This window comes from Pan troglodytes, chromosome 1 (genome assembly GCF_028858775.2).
Source record: "Pan troglodytes isolate AG18354 chromosome 1, NHGRI_mPanTro3-v2.0_pri, whole genome shotgun sequence".
NCBI classification, from domain to species: domain Eukaryota; kingdom Metazoa; phylum Chordata; class Mammalia; order Primates; family Hominidae; genus Pan; species Pan troglodytes.
In genome coordinates, this window is record NC_072398.2 from 166,495,379 (window position 1) to 166,510,950 (window position 15,572).

Here is a 15,572-nt window from a genome sequence, read left to right on the forward strand (position 1 = left end):
AAGGGGCTCTTCCATCTTTCCCTACTTTCCTTGCCAACCATTGCTGGCTATAATTAATTGAAAGTGAAATTTCAAAACTAGGAAGGACTGTCTTGATTTCCCCCAGCCCACAAGCACAATAAGCAGATGCAAGGCCTGTGTCCTTTTCTTTACCTACCCTAAAGCCTCCCAAGGCACGATGGAAGCACAGAGTAGGGACTGAAAAAATGTTAGCCGAGTGAGTGGATAATCAAAGGATGACCACTGCAAATCAAAGCCCTGTAGCATCCTTGGCAGAAAGAAAAAAGCTCTGCCTTCATTTTAGTGTTGGAGGCACTATAAAATTACAGACTATGTCTCTTTCTCACTCTTTTTTTACTGCAAAGCTAATAATCAGTAGCCAATGGGCTAATTCCTTGGCATTTTTTTGAAGAAAAAGTAAACATGATTTTTTTTTTTAAGGACCAAATTCCCACCCTGCTTTGAAACATAAATCTGAAGACCCCTCGGGTTAAAAATAAAGGAGCTAGACTCCTTTAATCTTGAAAATGTTCTCTCCATGGAAACCTTAAGGACAGGAAACCACTTAGGCAAAGCTTTCTTTTTTCTTTTTCTTTCTTTCTTTCTTTTTTTTTTTTTTTTGAGACAACTTCTAAGGAAAATCTAGGTTTTGAGGAAATTGGGCTTCCATGCACGAGTGTCCTGTAGGAAGGCAGTCCATGTCATGTGACTTCATTGACCCATAAATTGACCCATAAATAAAGCTTTCCGAGGTTGGCTCAGCTGGAAGAGACTTTGACTCACTTCACCTCTCTAACAGATTCTTATTCTCAATTCCCAGTGCACCGTCTCCACTATTAAGTTTCATGTTAGGTAGAACACACTCTAGTTTCACCCAAAGGCTGTGAAGTTTGTAAGCTATAAGTTTCAAGTAGGATAAGAACCTCTAGTGGGATGCCATTGGCTACAAGACTGGAAAAATTTGAGTCAGCAAATAATCCTAGAAAATTAGACTGGGAAGGTTGTTTACTAGATTATAGGAGGAAACTAGCACAGAGAGGCTAAGTTATTAGCTCAAGCCTTCATCATATATATGGCCAGATGTAGAATAATTTTTCCTACCTCAAAGATGACTAGATTTTTCTTGACACTCCAGCACATCTCCTCTTAAATATTCTAGGTTGGCTGAACTTAAATACTACAACTACTACTACTACTAATAAGCTAAAAAGCAATCAAAATATTTTCAGTAAGACTGAGGTGGGGCAATTTTGCACAATTTGACATCCTTTATAGAACCTTGAGCCTACTACCAGAAGTGAAATACACCACAAATTTCAAAGGATAGGCCTGAATGTAGTTCAAACAAGCACTAAACATACATCAAGTCACTTTCACTACCACCCATGTTCTAGGATGCATTGTCTGGGACATGGGCCAGGTTGGCAAACAAATCATTATAAAATGCAAAGGTATTAAGTGCCCTCTTGCCTTTGGCAGCACATTCAAAGCTAATCAAATATATTATAATAAAACGAAAATATAGCTACCAAGGTCCCAGCCAACAAAGGAGAAAAGTCCATACATGTTCTTTTTTCTTTTAATGGATTAGATATTCCAACTTTTGTTGTATTTCTTTGTGAAAGACAAGCCTGGGAAGAAATGGGAAAAGCAGGAGACACAGCCATAACTTGAAGAAAAAGAAGAAAAAAAAGTAGGCTTAGATGAAGAAATTTGAGGACTTTGGTGCTAGGGCTCTTTGAAAACTCATTACAGCAACTCAGGTTCAAAAAGGGTCAAAAAAAAAAAAGTAATTCTCTTAGCTCGGAGTCAAATAAAAAGCACTGTATTGCTCTCTTTCTGCCCATGTTTATCTATCATTTCATCTCTCTCCCTATCAAGAACTGAGGACAAAGTCTATCTGCCAACTTCAATCCAGGCAGACAGACCAAGTACATTGGGGACATACCCTTTTGTGTGGTCATTCACACTTGGAAGATAAGGGAGAACTTAGTTTTTCAAGTATATAAGAAGAGATGGTAGCCATTTATTTCAACAGAGAAGGTCAAAAAGAAATAAATTAAGATTATATAGGAGAGCTTTTCCTAACACATGAGAGAAGAATTCCAGAATATAGCATAGACACTGTATACTGTAATAAACTTACCTAAGGCTGGAATTTAGCATTCTATCCTCAGGTTTTCTTTCCTTTTCTCTTTTTCTTCCCCTAATAATGATGACAATAATATTTTACATTTTCATTCATTTCCAGTTTTCAAATTAATTCTATATATATTCATACATTCCATTCTCCCTAAGCAGGGGAGGGGAGGTTGGTTTCCAATACATGCCTACTTGGAACAGAGGAATGATCTAAACAAATGTGTTTTCAACCACTGGATCTGTAAAGTATTTCCTGTTGACCGAACTGTAACTAATACCAGTTCCTCTCATAACCCATGCCCATATTCTCCAGAGCCCCCCACACAAAGAGACCACTACACAAAGAAACAAGATTTATGCCAACAGCAAATATTATGGTGCTTACTAAATGCTGAATCAATTAATGTAATAATCCTAAGTGCTCAAGCAGAAGCTGACATGGGTTTGAACCCCACATGTACCACTTTGTGGCTTTCACATCTTAGATAAGTCATTTCTCTTTCTGAAACTAGTAGCTATCTGCATTAGAAATAGAACTCTAACCCTTAGCATAATGCCTGGCACATAAAAAACACTAAAAAAAGTGAGCACTATTTTAAGTTCTACTTACCAATAAAATGTGGTTCTTAGGAGATTTTCCCCCCTTTCCTAGCAATTTAAGCAACCATATCCTGTCAATTTAAGCAATAAAGAATTCCACTAGCCTTGTGGTTTCACTGGTAGGTAACAGGTAGCAAATAAAAGCAGCTACTACATGGTTAAATTCTAGATTGGAGCTTCCAAATCAGACTAAAGAAAGAGAAATGTAAATTCTTTGTCGTTAGAACCATTCCAAAGCTTTGGGATGTTGTTGGGGAGCTCGAGAATTGCTATCCTATATAAATAAATCTTGTCCGTGACAACTGCTGGAGATATCTCACTAACACAGCTTGATTTGTCCACATTTACCAATGCAGAGATTTCTTTCAAATTAAGAGAAAACAGGGGAGGGAAGATAGTTAGAAAAGATGAGAAAATTTCACGTGTCTTACCAGGCAAAGCCAGAGCCACAGTCCCACTTTACAAGCCCCTACCTGGTCTAAAAGAAAAGTTATCTAAAGCATTAACTAAGAGGATAAGAAGCCACATTGTTGTGGGCTTAAAGTGATCCACTTTCACTAGGGCTCAGAGAAGTGGGGCCCTCATTGCAAATGCAAAGTCCCCAGCTGGGGGTAAGAAGAGAAAATGTTAAGATGCTCAGCTCTGAAGTGCCAATACCCTGGTCTCCACATTCCAACGCTGGCCGCCTCCTCCCTCCCTTGTCCCACCGCTCCCTCCCATTATTCTGGAGCAGGTCCTTCCCAGCTCTGCCATTCGGTGTCAGAGAGACTTGGGAAGCGCCCCAGGAACTGCTGAGATGGAGAAATACACAAAGGCTCCCTTCCACAAAGCATTCTTTCACAGAGGCAGCCGTGTCTATTAAATAGGTCCCCTTAATGTGCATACACTTCTATAAGGAGATTATGAGAACCACGAGCTCGCTAAATCAGCCCCACAAAATGTGTGTAAATCCACTGCAGGGAGGAGAAAAGGTGTGTGTGGCAGGGAGGAGGGAGGATTTAAAATTAGTGGCAGGGGGCCTCCACTCTTCTTGGTAATTCCCTGGGGAAAAGAAGGTATAGACAAAACTGTCCAATGAGGCTGCCACAACCCCTGGGTTGAGCTGTTTGGTATCTGCACAATTCCTTTCCTCCACTTGCATTCTTATATTGTCCAGCTATGGGCCATAACTCTTGCAAAAATATTCCTTCCTCTAAGTTGTAAGAAGAGAGGCATAACAGTTCCCTATGTGGTAATATGCACTTTCCACAGTCTCCCAAATCTTTAGAAATAGGAAGCACAAAATGTAACAAGTAATTTTCCAATAAAATGTGTGATGCATTTTCTCAAAATAGGTAAGTGAAGTGCTCGACTATATATTTATTAAGCCCCTCATGGGTCATCACACTGGCTTCATGAAGGATTCAGCTTTTCACCTCATTATTTCTTCATGATCACCTCCTCCTGGAGAAGAATTAAAGTTACACAAAAAGCAAGTTTACCCATAGTAATAAGTGGAATGTCCTTTTATTTACCTAGCTATACATAAGATAAAATAAAAAATCTTTCACTCAAAAAGTATTTCCAAACATTTATAAGGTATGCAAATGATTTCCCAGTTCACAAAGGGATTTTAGAGACATTTCGTTCGATGTGACAACAGCTCTGTGACACAGATATTAACAACTCCCGTGTTACAAAGTCCAGAGAGATTAAGTGGAGCCCCAAGTCTTTCCTTCCAAATTCATTCATTCATTCCTTCAGCACTTATTGAGGGCCTAGTTTTGGCCTGGGCACTATTGAAGGTAGGGATTCAGGGAAAGCAGATGTAGTCTCTACTGCTAAGTATCTCACAAGGGCAACCCAAGCTTAGGTGTAAGAAAACAGGCATCTTTCTAGAGAAGGCTATGTCAGAGCTGAATTTTCAAGGATAAATTTCCTGTTCTTTTCACATCAACATGTCCTCCATGACTCACCAGTATTAAACTAGGCTAAGAGAAAATGAACCTGATAATCACCTTTGTGCCAGAAGACAAAAATAACTGGACAGGAAGCCCAGGCAGTCCCAGTGGCGGTGCTGTCTTTTACACTGACGTTAACTCTAACGATCAGCGGAGTAACCGCACAGCGCTGCTGGGCACCTGGAACTTATTGTTTCCGTGTGGCATATGATGAAGTATCAGAACGGGGAGGAGTATATCTCCAAGAAGGAATGTGATGAGCAGAAAAACTCATCCTGTGAGATTGGCCTAGAGAGATCTGAAGCCAGGAGCCATTTGGTCTTGTCCAATGGCATTAATGTACCCACAGACAAAGGCCAAAGGGGACATGGAGGCCAGAGCTGCTGGTCAACGGCTTGTTTTAAGAAAACAATAGGGGGACCCAACTCCATGCTATCAGAATAAAGGCCATCCTTCCCCGTATTTTTCTCAAGTTATACAAGTGCCGTTATTCTTCAAGCAACAAAGAATTCCACTAGCCTTTTGCTAAGGATAAAACATTTCCAAAATATAAGTTGTTTAAACTGCAGGTATAGAATAATTTCTTCAACTGTCTTCTTTTTCCCAAATGAATAATGCTACCTAGATGAAAACAATTTTTTTCTTCACCTTTTATTCCAAATTTCTTTTTTTAAAAAAAAGCTTCCATCTTTTAAAATTCAAACAGAAATACTGAGGGAAGTTCCAGTTTCAAACCATCTTTTGTCAAGAAAGAAAACTAGTGAAAGGTACTTTCAGGAAATCAAGTACAGTATATGATTTCAACACAGCAAAGCTAGTGTCTCACTGTTAATTTTTATTAATCAAAAAAAAAAAAAAAAAACGCTGGGTGCAGTGGCTCACACTTGTAATCCCAGTACTTTGGGAGGCTGAGGTAGGAGGACTGCTTGAGTCCAGGAGTCTGAGACTAGCCTGGGCAAGACAGTAAGACCCTGGCTCTACAAAAAACAAAATTTTTAATTAGCTGGACATGGTGGTGCATGCCTGTAGTCCCAGCTACTCAGGAGGCTGAGGCAGGAGGATCACTTATGCATGAGAGGTCAAGGCTGCAGTGAGCCAAGCTGGGCAACAGAGGGTGATATGGTTTGAATCTGTGTCCCCACCCAAGTCTCACGTCAAATTGTAATTCTCATGTGTCAGGGGAGGGTCCTGGAGGGAGGTGACTGAATCATGGGGGTGGATTTCCCCCCTGCTTTTCTTGTGATAGTGAGTTCTTGAGTTCTCATGAGATCTGATGGTATAAAAGTGTGGCACTTCCCCCCTTGCTCTTCTTTCTCTCTCCTGCCACCATGTAAGGCATGCCTTGCTTCCCCTTTGCCTTCCACCATGATTGTAAGTTTCCTGAGGCCTCCCCAGCCATGCAGAACTGTGAGTCAATTAAACTTGTTTTCTTTATAAATTATCCAGTCTCAGATAATTATTTATAGCAGTGTGAAAACAGAGTAAAACAGAGGGAGATCATTTCTTTAAAAAAAAAAAAAAAGAGAGAGAGAGAGAGGAAGCAGTCCTTGAAGAAAGGTACTGCTTTTCCCAGTGCTTTGGGTTAGTTACTATATACAGGGACCCTGGCATTCATGGACTGCATGTTTATAGTTTGGACCATTTGAGAGCAACCCCTGACCAAATTTAAGCAGGGTAACAAATTCTAGACATTATTAATATTAGTCATATCATACTGGTCTCTCGATTTTAGACAGGTTCAATTATTTATTTACTTTTTCAAAATTATTTAAGCAAAGATTTTTCTAGATTTTTATCTTTTAATTTTTACATGAGAAACCCACAGGATGGGGGGTTTTCTGAAAATTAAAGGGCAAGAGTTTTCAGTCCATGTTTGGAGAGAGAAAATGTTGCTCTGCATCTATGTTCCCACCAGCATTTGCTGACTTCCCTGAGAATAAAAGGTATAACTGAAAAAGCATGATACAAAGTATTTTTATATAAATTCTTGCTTTTGGTCTTCACTACAACCTTTGAGGTAGGGTAAAATCCCTATTTTACAGATCAAGAAATTGAGGCTTGCTGAAGCCAAGTCACTCTGCCTTTGCACGACTCCTTTGTAATTGTTCTTAAAAGGCAAGCTATTTTTGAAACTCACTGAAGGGAGAACATGACATTAGCAAGGCATTGCACCACCCACAAAGTACATTCTCTCCCCTCAGATGTCTGAAGGGTACACACATCTTCTGAGAAGACAGAAACTCATCAGCTTGAGGAGAAAATGCCAAGTTTAAAGTAAGGCTTGTTAGAGAAGAAGCTATCACAGTTTATTAAATTAGCTTTCTCTCCCAGCAAGTGTTTGATGTAAATGGCAAGGGTTCGAAGGTCAAACAGGAAGAAGTATGTGCTTTAATTTCTCCCCCCTAGAGGTGCATGAATGTTTTCTATTAACAAAAACCCTGTAGCCAACAAATCCTGGGCTTGGATCAAACAGCCCTCCATCTTTTAAGTTATAACATCACAAGGAGACATTTCAAGAGGAAACCATGCCCAGTCAGACCTGCAGTACCAGAGAGAGGGCTGCTTCTGCCCTTTGGGAATTTGAAAAATATCTTCCTTTTTGCTGAAAATGCTTAGTGACAGACAAAAATATCCCCAAATAGTTATTCCTGATCGGTGGACAGGGGCGACATTGAAAGTGGGCAGGGGCTGAGGTGGAGCTATTTGTACCTCTGGCCAAGGGAATTGGGTAACTTTGTACCACTCCCTTTGGCTAAGGCAATTAGGAATGGACATTCTGTCATCCAGCTTGGTCCACTGGGGTATGTATAAGTTAGGTAATAATAGCCAATACTTAACTTGTGCTTAGCATGGTATGCAGTGCATAGTAAATGCTCAATAAATAGGAACTAATAATATTATAACACTTCCCCTTTTCCTCATCCTTAATAACAGGAGATTCATCCTCCTCATCTATCATCCCCACACACCCAGGACTCTTCCTGGCTGCTCAAATCTAGAAGTGAGGAGTAGAGTATAGAATTCTGAAGACTTAGCATTATGTATCCTCACATGAAGAAAAAGCAAACACTTCCTGAGACCTCTGGCATCAGGCATTGTGCCAGATATTCTTACAAACCTCATCTCATTTAACTCTACAACGACGGTGGAAACAGCCCTGATTTTTATAGTAAGAAACCTGAGGTTCAGAAGGATAGCAAGAGAGCTTGGACTAAAATCCCATTTCTCCTAAACAGGCTTTTGTGAGTTGGCCTGAGAGCGGGGTCTGCTTTTATAACCCCTCTATGTGAATGTTGTTCCAGACAACAGACTCTGAAATGAGCTTTGAAATCCAGACTCTTTATAAACTGGGGATTCCTGGAACCATCCATATCTCTCGCCTCCTTTGGGGAAGGTCTCTGCACTACTTAAAAATGGCTTTTAGTTTGGAGGACTCACTCCTTCTTCAAAATCACATCCACAAAGCCCACAAAGGTAAGCATTCCTGGCAGGGCAGTCCTGGGAGATTGGAAAATGGAAAAAGTCTCAGGGCAACTGGCAGCTCAGTTATAAGAAGGAAATAAAAAACCAAGTTGAAGGTTTATAGAAAACACACAGAGGAAGAATGAAGCATAGTAATTGTTTACAGGCCACTCGTGGGCTGTCTAAAAATGCCATAAATAAGAAATAAAGCTTGGGACAGACTAGCTTAAAAAGAGTTAATCCCTGAAACACAATCCTCCAGGGAACATGACCCACGGGCATCCATCAAGCAAAAATCTCCACCATTGCTTATGAACAATTTCCCATGATTTCCCGGAGCTGACCCTCATCCCCTGCTGTTCCCAGCTTGCTTACTAACTAATCCCCCAGTAGAATGTTCACTCCAGGAAAGCAGGGCTGTATTTGGTTGACTTTTCTATCCTAGGTATCTACCAGAGTACCTGGCTAGTAACAGACTTTAAATATATGTTAAATAATTATTTAGTTTCTTATTTATTTAACTTTCCTGGTTAAATTGTTTCAACATGAGAATCATTTCTAATGTTTTAAAGGTGTTCTACAGTGATGTGAATGCTTTGAGGAAAAAGACATTTATAGAATTCTAATGTGATGATAAAAGTAAGAATAGCTCAATGTTTATCTACACAATTTTGATCTCAGTCTTGTAACTAAGAGAACCAGTGTACAAAAGTCAAATTCTAACGAAATGGAAGATACTTGAATTCACTGGATAAGACACACAGCTTGGCAGGCTGTATGCACAATGTGTATTGAAAGAAAGAATAATGGAGGAACATACTGTTATGTTAGTAGACCTCCCACCTCTTCATTCAATGTCAGACATTTTGGAAAATAGTACCACAATACTCTCACTTCAATAATTTATGAGCAAAAACACTAAATGAAAATTCAACAAGAAATTTACCAGGTTACATGCAAGTCCTATATAATCTTGATTTGCATCAAATAGAAGACAAATTTTTATGAGGAAGATAAACTCAAAAAGGATGTTTTCATACTTCACCTCAATAATATTTTACTATGTCATAATGAGATTCTCTGTACAATGAATTCTCTATAACTGTCCCGAATAGATTTTAATTTTTTGGGAACTAGAAACCTCTCAAAAATCATTTATAAAAATCATGTATTTTAGTTTCACTAATTAGATGAAACAATTGCAGGCTGTTTAAAAACCACATCCAAAAGTACCAATTCTCTTTGTAACTTTTCTCAGTATCATCATAGAACAGACACAGCCAACCAGAAATTAGAGATGGACAAACAGAGATTGGTCAAAGAATTGAAACTTACAAAACATAAATCATAAAAGCATCTACCACCAGCTACTTAAAAACCCAGTTCTATCTATAAAACATATTATATTTTGAAGCTGTATCTGTAGTAATATGTTTATAAAATGTAAACCCCACCAGCATGGACAATTCCAAACCACAATCACATCACCTCACAAAAAGTTGAAATTATATTCAAATACATAAAGTATTAGAATTGCCTTCTAAACTAATTGATTTGAATTCTTCTACTAACCAAATGAATTAAGCAGTTCCTGGCACTATGGTTGATGTAACACCACCATGCGTTTCCTTTGTTTCATGTCTGTCTTGAAATTAGGTATGGCAGGTGCTAAGTAGATAATCAGTTACATTTTTTTTTAAAAAAAGGAGGTCCAGCATAACCAAGACACTAGCCAAAATGATCAAAATCATTCCCTGTAGTCTACTGCCAGTGGAATGGTAACAGTGATAATTGTAGTAAATATTGGTGTCACCTCTCTGCTATCCAAATCACTGAATTGTGTAGGTCATAAAATGTGAGTAGAATCAACCCAGCTCTAGGAGCTTTGGGCTCTAGGAGTAGGTCCTGATTGGCATAAACTAATGTAATCCCATTCCCTTGTATTCCACTAAGGTCCAATCAGAGTGAGCCCAAGGCATCCTTCAAAGCCTGGGGGGAGAAAGGTGCCCTCTTCTACTGAATGCACTCATTTTACTACAGGCAAAACCAGCCTGAGGATAAACTGACAGCCAGGGGGTGACAGAGCCAAGAGAGTAAGAGAAAAAAATGGAACCAGCCAGAGGGATCCTTCTAAGCAAAAGCCAACTCCCTTGCTCTTGTGCCTAAAACCCTCCAGTGGCTTCCCGTTTCAGCCAGAACAAAATCCAAACTTGTTCTCCACAGTGATCCTATCCTCGCTCATCTTCCTTTATTCCCACCTTTCTTCAGTGCCTTCTTTCAGCTCTTCACACACACTGATCTCCTTCCCTCCACAGGTCTCTGTATGCTTTATTCCTTACTCCAGGTCCTCCTAGGCTGCTACCAATCATCATTCATGCCTCCACTCAAATACCAGCACCCCCAAGAAGCCTTCTTTGAACTCCATGTTAACCTACTTTATGTCCTTCACAGAACTGGTCAGGGTCCAACATTACATGTACTTAGCATTTACATGTTTAAATATTTATCTCCCTCTTATAAGAATGTAAGCTCCTCAAAGGCAGGGACTCTGTTCTATCCATCAGTGTGCTCCCAGCTCCCAAAGCTGTGCTTGTGCATAACAGAAGTTCAATCTACAGTTTCTTGCAGATTGACTAACTAAACCCAAGATTCTACACAGGCCACATTGACCCAAAAATCCTAAATAATGCTTTGTTTTTAGCTGAAAACAAGAACTGCAAAACCCACAGCTCTCTTGAAGATTTCTATACACCCTGGATTACACTTTATTATTTCTAATCCTGGATGTCATTATTATTTAAATAATAAAAGCAAATTTCCTTTGAGAACAATGTCACTTGAAAGAAAATCAATTTGTAGTAGCAGAACTTAGTCCACATCCGGAAGATAAAAAACACATCTGAATACATGTGTGTGTGTATGTGTGTGTGTGTATGTGTATGTGTGTGTGTGTATGTGTGTGTGTGTGTGCGCGCACTCTCAAAACTTGACAATAAATGAATATGTGAAAACTTTTTTGGTTATGGAAATGTTATAAAACCAGATAGTGGTGCTCATTGCATAATGCTACAAATTTAATAAAAATCATTAAATTATTTAAAAATCGATAATAAACAGCCCAATTTAAAATTAGCAAAGGTTTTGATATTTCACCAAAAAAGATATACTAATGGCAAATAGGCACATGAAAAAATGCTCAGCATCATTGTTCATTAGAGAAATATTCACTAAAACCACAATGAGATACCACTTCACACATTTTACAATGACTTATATTAAAATGACAGATTCTACCAAGTTGTGGTGAGGCTGTGGAGCAACCAGGACTTTCATACATTGCTGGTGGGAATACAAAGTAATATAGCCCCTTTGGAAAATAGACTGGCAGTTTCTTATAAAGTTTAACATACACTTAACATATGGCACAGTAATCCCACCCCTAGAAATATGAAAACTTACATTCAACCCAAAACTACTATTAAACCCTGAATGTTTAATAGTAGATTTGAAACATCAAAAAACTCCCAGCCTAGGCAACATGGTGAAACCCTATCTCTACAAAAAATACAAAAATTAGCCAGGCATGATGGTGCATGTCTGTGGTCACAGCCACTCAAGAGGCTGAGATGGGAGGATCACTTGAGCCCAGGAGGTGGAGGCTACAGTGAGCTGTGATCATGCTACTGCACTCCAGCCTGGGTGACAGAGCAAGACCCTGTCTCAAAACAAAACAAAACAAAAAACTACAAAAACTCAAATGTTCTTTAATTAGTGAATGGGTAAGCAAACTGTGGCATATCTGTACAATAGAATGGTACTCAGCAATAAATAGGAATTAACTACTGATACATACAACATGGATGAATCTCAAATGCACTGTGTTAAATGAAAGATGCCAGACTCAAAATGCACACCATAATGTTTCCATTTATCCTCTTCTGGAAAAGGCAAAACTATAGATATGGAGAATATATCGATGGTTTCCAGGAGTTTCAGGTGGGGAAAGGACTGACTATAAAGGAGCAGCATCAGATAATTTTGGGGGGTGATGATACTGTTGTATATCTTGACTGTGGTGTTGGTTACATGACTGCATTTTCAAAATTCATGAAACTTCAACAAAAAGTGTATATTTTCACTCCCATTAGGATAGCTACTGTAAAACAAATAAACCAAACAGACAAAAAACAAGTATTGGTAAGGAGGGGAAGAAATTAGAACCCTTGTGCATTGCTGGTGGGAAAGTAAAATGGTACACCCACTATGGAAAACAGTACGGCAGTTTCTCAGACAAACAGAATTACCATATGATCTAGCAATTTCATTTCTGGGCACATGCTCAAAAGAACTGAAAGCAGACCCAAACAGATATTTGTACACTCATGTTTGTAGTAGCATTATTCACAGTAGCCAAAAGGTGGAAGCAAGCCAAGTGTCCATTGATGGATGAATGGATAAACAAAATGTGGCACATATACACAATGGAATATTATTCAGCCTTAGAAAGAAAGGAAATTCTGACACATGCTACGCATGGATGAACCTTGAAGACATTATGCCAAGTGAAGTCAGTCACAGAAGGACAAATATTGTTTAATTCCACTTTTATGAGGTACCTAGAGTAGCCAAATTCAGAGAGATAGAAAGTAGAACAGTGATTGCCAGGAACTGGCGAGAGGGAGGAATGGGGCATTATTGTTCAATGGTACAGAGTTTGGGAAGATGAAAAAGTTCTAGAGATGGATGGTGATGATGGTTACACGACAATATGAAAGTATTTAATGCCACAGAACTGTACACTTTTGGCCACGCCTAAAAGAGCTACTGGGAAATATACCTGAATTGAAGAGGAATAAGAACCCAAATTCCTCCCTTCACATCACCCTTCTGCTTGTATGCTGTCAGCCGCCTGGCTTTCTTTCAGTTCTTAAACTACACCAAGGTCCTGTCTCTCAAGACCTCTACAAAGCCTCTTCCTTCTGTTGGAATGCTCGACCCCCTAAACCGCTCCCCTGGTTGGCTCCTCCTCCTTCTGCCAAGTCCCCTCCCAATCTCTCCGTTGATTGGTTCCTCCTTCTACTAGGCCCCCAGCCCCTCCCCTGATTGGCTCCTCCTTTCCATCACTGCTTCAGATTCCCTTTTAGAGTTGTCGCTCCCGCTCACCCTTGTCCAATAATGATTTATGGGGTACTTCTAAGTGCCAAGCACCATTCTACAGGAATATAGCATTGAACAATACAGTGCTTACCTGTGAGAGGTTAGGGGGCATGACGAACACTAAAAGAAACAGGGTAGGAAACAATGAGGAAGGGCAAGGGACGGTGCTGTTTCAAAGAGGGTTGGCAAGGATACTTCTTGCTGTTCCCAAGCAAGAAGAGCAGCAAGTTCAAAGGTTCTGGGTCAGGAAGGTGCTTGGAGTGCTGAAAGAACAGAGTTATATGCAAGGGGGCGGGGGGGGAGGTAAAAGATAAGGTCACAAAGGTGGCAGGGGCCAGATCACATCCAGCTGTGAAGGCCACCAGTAATTCAGGATTTTACTGAGTCAGATGAGAACCTTTAGGGAGTTTTAAGCAGAGGTATGACATCTGACTTGCATTTCTAAAAGATCTCCTTGGCACTTTTTTTTTTTTTTTGTAGAGACAGGGTCTCACCATGTTGCCTATACTGGTCTTGAACTCTTGGCCTCAAGGGCTCCTGCCACCTCGGCCTCCCAAAGTGCTGGGATTACCAAAGTGAGCCACCACACCCAGCCCAGCCTGCCCTTGGTACTCTTTCTAAAGGCCCCATGTTTCCTTCAAAACATTACTCAAAATTTACAATGTATATTTATAAGATTATTTGTTTAATGTCTATTTCCCCTAGCAGGCTGCATATTTCATAAGAGTAGGAACCAAGTCTCTCTCTTTGTGACAACATAAACTCAAATCCAAGCATAATACCTGGCACATAGTCTGTGTTCAATAAAGATTTGTGAAATGAATTAACTAATGAAGCCTAACCTCTAGGATAAAGCAGCTTCAAGTATATAGTTTGCAAGTACACAATCATTTTTGTATGTTTTACATTCCTAAATGTAGCCCAACTTTCTCTAGGTGAATATATTAAACATTAGAACCAACTAATACTTAGAGTCTACTTAGAGTCCTAATGTGCTTGATACTGTAGCAGATACTTCTACTCACCTGAAACATTAGCAGATAAAGACCCTAGACATTTCCTGGTAATTCTAAAGTAATGAAATGGACACATTAAACATAGTAGTAAAAGCTAAATTTGTAACAGTAACTACTAAAAAGTTACAAAGTCTACCATTTAAGGGCTGCTGGGCAATGTCTGTGGTCTAGACATTTTTTGAGTCCTCATGATGTGACACAGACAGGGGTAACCATACCAGGACTACGCAGATGAGTAAGTCTGTGTTCTTTCCTGCAAGAGCTCATGCTCTAATAAGTAATCTCCAGGATGTTTTACTGCTTGTAACTCTTGCCTACATTTGTTATCTGAATATGTGCAAATAATGTATTTGCCTCTTTTATGGTCATCTGAAATTATACTATCTCAAGTTTAAAACACTCCTAACAAATGTGTTTGGTTCATAATTAGCACACAGGCTAACCCCCCTGAAGACTACAGAAGTGGCAAATTTCCCCTTTTCATAAATGGTTCAGTGAAGCCAATTCTGGATCAAATAGCCAAGACTGCAACAGAAAACAAACAAACAAACCCAATCTATGTTCTCCAGGTTTTCCCCCAAAACCACTCAGGGCAGCAACAACGGCAGCAACAACTCTGTGACTAACAGTCCCCTAGAAAGGGAGCAGAAAAAGCGGCAAAAAGCACTGGCTGTCTCCTGCAGTGGCCAAGGGCAACTCTTGTTCAGGCACCACCAAGCAAAGTTATGGAAACCAACCCATTTCAGCACATCCTGTATTTGGGCTGTCATGAGAAATATAGGCTTTAGAGAGAGCCAATCAATTAAAGCGGATTGTGTTAGAACAAAGAAGGCCAGTATTCTGGCAGAGGCACACGGAGTAATCCAAGTGGGGGAAAAAAAATCCCATGAAGTTTCATGTGAGTTAGCAAATGATAGAGGATGGACAAGAAACCCAACAGGTCTTTCTACACCTCTAGTCCCTTAGAAATGAATGCAATGATCACAGAAAAACTCTTAAAATATTTAAATACACAGACATATGCTACCAGTAATACAGACATGAAAATATCCTGAAACCATTTATAAATATTATACATTTATATCAGAGATGACATACTTCCAATTTTCTTCTTCAAATATCTTTTAATGGTAATATACAGCACAGTAATTGCCATGGGTTCACGGCTTCTCTGTAATATATTTTTTTCCTATATAGAATCCTTACCTTATTTTCAAGTGACATGGAAATAAAACTACTGTAAGCTGGTTAAATT

General features: G+C 39.5%; 1 protein-coding gene across 5 annotated transcripts in view; it reads right to left on the bottom strand.

The window, feature by feature from the left end:
- The window catches only part of CACHD1 (cache domain containing 1), a 222,582-nt gene that overhangs the window by 195,715 nt on the left and 11,295 nt on the right, over nucleotides 1-15,572 (bottom strand). Inside the window, exons 1-2 of one of the 5 annotated variants that reach the window (XM_063801036.1) lie at nucleotides 12,982-13,178; nucleotides 2,147-2,206 (exon numbers count right to left, since the gene is read on the bottom strand). The exons of 3 other annotated variants lie outside the window; for them this stretch is intronic. The gene's annotated coding sequence lies outside the window, so the exon portion shown is untranslated. Of the gene's footprint in view, nucleotides 1-2,146; nucleotides 2,207-4,739; nucleotides 4,825-12,981; nucleotides 13,179-15,572 lie in introns of those variants that run through there. One more of the 5 variants, XM_063801034.1, reaches the window with a different exon arrangement.